The sequence below is a fragment of the Vulpes vulpes genome, chromosome X, assembly GCF_048418805.1.
Source record: "Vulpes vulpes isolate BD-2025 chromosome X, VulVul3, whole genome shotgun sequence".
Lineage (NCBI taxonomy): Eukaryota > Metazoa > Chordata > Mammalia > Carnivora > Canidae > Vulpes > Vulpes vulpes.
In genome coordinates, this window is record NC_132796.1 from 119,162,928 (window position 1) to 119,168,927 (window position 6,000).

Below are 6,000 nucleotides of genomic sequence, written 5' to 3' on the forward strand. Positions count from 1 at the left end.
AGGTGCCCTGATCTGAGGCTTTGCAACCTCAAGGGGTGAAAGGGCACAAATAAGAGCTAGGAAGTGAGACAAACAGGCATGTGGAGAGACACTAGAACTTTCCATCAACAGCATACACCTCTTCTCCTCAGCATCAATTATGGAAGGCTCCAAATGATAGTGGACCCAATTAGAGCCTTCCCTTAGCCCGGTCTTTCTTTCACCCACTCAGCCCCAGGAGATGTGTTTGCATTATTAGCCCCTTCGGCCCAGAAAACTTCCCTGAGTGACCTGGGTAGGAGAAAAAAGGAGGGAAGAATGTGAAAGCTTCCCAGCCTTTGCTCTGTACTGCAACTCTTGTGAGACACCTTCTCTGGCAGGTACTAGGAGACACACACACACACCACTGGCTTTGTTCTCTGTGAGGACCATTAATTCAGAAAATATGAACTGAGCACCTGCTAAGTCCGGAGGGATGCAGAAGTGTCCGAGACAGAGCACTTCCCCTTCCGAGAGTCCCACAGAGAAAGTAATAACCCAAGTGGTCTTTGCCTTAAGAGCAAAGGTCCACAATGTGTGAACTTGGGATCAAATCCTGTTTGCCTGTGCTTTGGTCAGTAAAATGTGACTGGCACACAGCCACGTCCATTGGTTTACATAGCATCTATGGCTGCATCCATGCTACCATTGCAGAGTTGACCACGTATGACAGATCATGTAACCCACAGAGTCTAAAATAGTTCCTACCCTCCGCCTTGCAGAAAAAGTTTGCCAACCTCTGCTAAAGAGTGACTGCTAGGCCAACAGGGACAGGAAAGGATGCTCAGCATCACTCATCATCGGGGAAATTGACATCAAAACCACAATAAGAGATTACCTCACACCCATGAGGTTGGCTACTCTCAAAAAATAAATGAATCAATCAAACAGGGCGAGTCCAATGTGGGTCACAGAGCTTGGACTCGATTGCCATCTGAAGAGAGACGTGGTGGCGTGTGTGTTTGGATGGTGGGAAGAGCATGGGGACGGGGGGCAGAGGGAGGCTTGTGGCCCCACCTCCGTCTTCAGAGTACGTCATTCTAACCTCCACTTCCATCAACACAGCTCAAGAGGTGGGCATCTTGGGGAGCAATTCTTCAGTCTACCACAGTGGCTAATAAGGTACATGAGATCTAGAAAAGCACCCCTCTGGGCTTTTCAACAGGGTAGGAGTTTCCTGGTCCTCCAAGGTTGGCCTAGCAAAAGCAGACCAGTATGTGGTTCTATCCAAATCCAAGTGCAAGTTCGGGAGTTGACTAAGACATTGTCCAGATATAGCCCTGTCTGAGGCCTACATGGAAGGTCCTGAGGCCTGGGTACAAGGCAGGCCTCCAGCTGGGAGGGAGCCAAAGGACAGGCAAGTCCCAACAGGCTCAACAGCTGTGAATCTAGGGAGGGGTATCCCCTCACCAAACTGGCAGGGAGACACAGGCCCGGGGCTTCCAGCAAACTGCTAGATCCTTGTAGCCCTATCTGCCAGATACCATTCACATAATTCACTGGGCTAGTTTGGCACCCACCGATGATTGTGAAACCTGTACAGAGGTCACTAATAGGATGGTGCTGGCTCAGAAGGTGCTGAGAAATGTGGGTGGATCTACAGGGCGGGTTTAGAAAGGCCCGAGAATCCAGTGGCCCAGGTGAGCAAGTGTTAGGACCCAGCACTGCCTGCAGGTCTGGGACTGGGGCCTCTGATCCTGGAACTGGGTGGGTCTCATGTCCTGGCAGGAGAGGAAGTAGGCTGTGTGCCATCTTTGGGGCTGGGATTAGTGTTTAGGGAAGTGAAGCTCAGAAGCTAAGCTAAGGCCATTCAGAGGCCTCTAGCCACAGCCAGCCAAAGGGACTTCCTGCATGGGCCTAGGTGGTGCTGAGGCCAAGCCTGCAGAGATGAGGCCCTGCAAGGGAGGCAGAGGCTACATGCAAGGCCCCAAGTCACTAGGCTGTACAGCAGTGGGCATACCATGCTACTGCAGAACCAAGGGTCCTCAGGTTCTCAACCTGCTCACGGCTGATTATCTGATCGCCCCCTTCTCCAAAGTCAGTTCTGGCCAGACTACTGAAGACTAAGAAGCTGCTTTCCATATGAAGGGGTCCAAGATAACCTTTGACATCTGTGGCCCACATGTCAAAGGGCCAGGGGCTCTAAAGGTAGTCTGCTCAGGAGCTTGAAAGGAACTCCCACTGGACCGGGAAGCCCATTGCTAATGGCAGCGTGTGAGAGCCTCTCCCTGGAATGCCTCCTGGCCTCTTTGCTTGGCTGACTCCTACAAGCCTCTACTGGGCTGGCAGCCAGGCCAGGTGAAGCTCATGGTATGCTCTCTCCCAGGCTCTCACTGGTGCCTGCCCGGGGCTGCTTCCACCAATGACACTAGCATAAGATTCCTGGTTCTTGTACCTGCCTTCCTCCACACTGAGGGGTCCACCAAGGCAGTGCCTGCTGGGACCTCCTTGTGACCCCTGCAGTGCCAGCACAGGCACTGGCTCCCTGGAGCCCACCTGTCCCCACTCTGTCAGCGTATCTTTTGGGGAGACATCATGCCACCCATAACAGTGCCCATCGGATCTCTAGTGGCCAGTGAGTGCCCTCATGCCTGCGACTTTCCCTCCTTCGAGCCCTTTCCTCAGCACAAGAACCTAGGAGTGGCTGAGAGAACCAAAGATTCTAGGTGTGCTACTCTTCTCAAATGGGATTTTATCACATGCATGAATATGAGGTAACTTAGGTGGGTGCTAAAGCAATATGATGGAGCCCTTATGAGAAGAGGAAATAGAGACGCAGCCACAGGGAAGACAGCTCTGGGGACCACAGAGGTGGAGACTGCAGTGATGGGACTGAGAGCCAAGGAGTGAGTGCCTGGGGCAGCGCCGGAAGCTGGAAGCCGGAAGCCGGAAGCTGGAAGCCTTAGGAAGGCTCTGCCCTTGGAGGGAGCACTGCCCCGCCTGCACCTTGATTTCAGACTTCCGGCCTCCAGAGCTGTGAGAGGATAAATGTCTGTTGTCTTAGCCCCGCCACCGCCACCAGCGCGTGGCACTTGACTGTGGCAGTCCGGGGACACTGTGTAGGAGGGTCCCCTAGCTCCTGCCAGCAAGACAGAAGCAGAAGCCTTGCCAGTCTTTCCATTCGAAGGTCCGTGCTCCTTGTACTGCTGCTGTGAGCTTGCCGCTTTCACCCCAATCCCAAATAAACAGCTCTCCTCAGCTTCAAAGCACTTTGCACATACTAATTAAGTCTCAGTTAATTGGATGAAATAATGTGAAGCTCTAGTGACATCATTTCCATTCTGTGCCCAGATCTAGCCACAGGCAGTCTGGTGACTGCTGGGCTCTGAGCCTCGTCTTGTGGTAACATGTTATGCCTTCTACAACTGTCCCATGGAACACGGATCAGGGAGGGCCTTCTCTACCCTCCTCAGCTCCATGGCCTTCAGGAAATGAGCAGCTATAGGCACTCTTGGCCCATCAAGTACGTGTGACACAGATGGCTTCTGTGATTATGTGTGTATGTGTCTGTATCTGAACTACACACCCCTGTCCCACATAACTGAAATGCTCTTAATGGAAGTTCTAAACAAAAACCTACAAAAACTCAGATGTATCTTCAAATACTCCACAAAATAGCCCTGTGGGGCTCGCTCTTTGATCCTCGGGGCTTGTGTACCCCTTTCCTTGTAGAACTAAGGAGAACAATCCCCTTACCCTTTATGTTCAGGACCCCAGCAGATGAGAAGTACTTGAGTTGGGCAAGGAGCTATTTGCAAGGCCTGGAGACAGGAGCCCGTTCCAAGTCACAGTTGGGGAGAGTTTCAGACCAAGGTCTGCAAGGCATGGTGGGGACAGGCAGGGCTGGGGCGGGTCCCCCATGGATAGATAGTGGGTATGCTGTGGTGTCCAGAATCAGGGGACCAAGTTGGAATCCTGCCTTCAACCGTGCCACTGATTAACCTGGATGATGTCAACAGCCTCGTCCCAGGTCTCCCTGACTCTTTTGGGGATCCCCTTTGTCCTCCAGGGGACAGCAGGGGCTGCATGAACAGGTAATCTGCTCTTGCCATCTCCCACTGACCACCAGGCAAAGGCTGCCAATTGCCCTCTGTGTGTCCCCAGCAGGTAGGCCGGAGCCTCATCAATGGTACTTACAACAAATAAGGAAAGACTATTCCTGCTTCATTCTTTTCCAATGCTACAGATTATGGGGGAAGGAAACCCTCCAAGTCTGGTGCTGTTATATTCTTAAACTTTTTAGTGAAGCAAAATAGACACTAAAAAGGATATGCATGTCATACAAAAGATATCTTTTTGAACACCAATCAAAAAGAGAATGCGCCTGTGTAAAAGCACCCAGATCAAGAAACGTAATGTGACTAACTCCCCAGAAGCCCCCTCTCTGGGCACCGCCTACTACTACCTCTCCATGGGTAACCACTCTCATACACAGTTGCAGCAGGGATTAGATTTGCCCATTTTTATGTAAATGGAACCACACTATATGTGCCCTTACACATCTGGCTTCTCTCCCTCCACATTCATATGTTTGCAGTTGTAGTCCATTCTCCACTGCTGTTTGCGGTTGTAGTCCATTCTCCATGATACCATGACTTGTTCTTTCTACTACAGTGGGCATTGGGGTTGCTTTTGGCTATTACAAATAATGCTGCTGTGGCTGTTTCCTGTGTATGCCTTTTGTCGAACATATATATATATATGCAATCGTGTTGAGTGTATCCATTTTAGTTTGCTTGGGCTACCATGACAAAGTACCATCGACCGGGTGGCTTAAACAACAGAAATTTAGTTTCTCACAGTTCTGGAAACTAGAAGTCCAAGATCAAGATATCGGCAGGTTTGGTTTCTTCTGCGGCCTCTCCCCTTGGCTTGTAGACAGTTCTCTTCTCTGTGGCCTCACATGATCTCCCCTGCGAGTCTGTATCCTAATGTCTTAGAAAAAGTCATATTGGCCTCGGGCCCACTCTAATGACTGCATTTTTACTTGATTATGTCTATAAAGACCCTAGCTCCAAGTACACTCACATTGTGAGGTACAGGGCAGAGGAAAAAACTTCACTATGAATTTTGGACGGACACGGTTCAACTCCTAATAATACCTATAACTGGGATTGCCAGTTCTGAGAACACATATATTTAGCTTTAATAGGTAAGTACCAACAATCTTCCAGAGTGGTTGTACCAACTTACCGTCTCCCTGGCAATGTATAAGTGCTCTAGTTGCCCCCATGGCTTCACCAATGCTTGATATTCTTTGTCTTTTCAATGTTAGGTCTTATACCTTTTTTTTAGATTTTATTTATTTATTCATGAGAGACAGGCAGAGGGAGAAGCAGGCTCCACACAGGGGGCCTGATGTGGGACTCGATCCCGGGTCTCCAGGATCATGCCCTGGGCTGAAGGCAGCGCTAAACCACTCAGCCACCCAGGCTGCCCAGGTCTTATACCTTTAATGTGCATTTTCCCGAGAACTATTGAGACTGAGCACCTGTTCAGATCCTTTATCTGCTTTCCTACTGGCTTGCCTACCCTTAGTGTTGATTTATAATAGTTGTTTATTTGTCTGATTGTTTGATGTATTCCGGATGAATGTTCTGTTGGATCTCTGTATTTTGAAGATTTCCTCTCATATTTGGGGTGGCCTTGCATTTGAACAATGTGTTTTGAAGAACAGAAGTTCTTCATTTGCATGTAATTCAGTTTATCACGTTTTTATTTTATATTTATCACTTTTTGTGTCATGGTCAAGAAATCTTTGACCACTCCAAGTTCACAAAGATATTCTCCTGTCTTTTCTTCTGTCTTTTTTTTTGATTTTTAAAAATTTATTTTTTAAAAATTTTATTTATTTATTCATGAGAGACACATAGAGAGAGAGGCAGAAACACAGGCAGAGGGAGAAGCAGGCTCCATACAGGGAATCTGATGCCGGACTCGATCTCGGGACTCCAGGATCACGCCCTGGGCCAAAGGCAGACA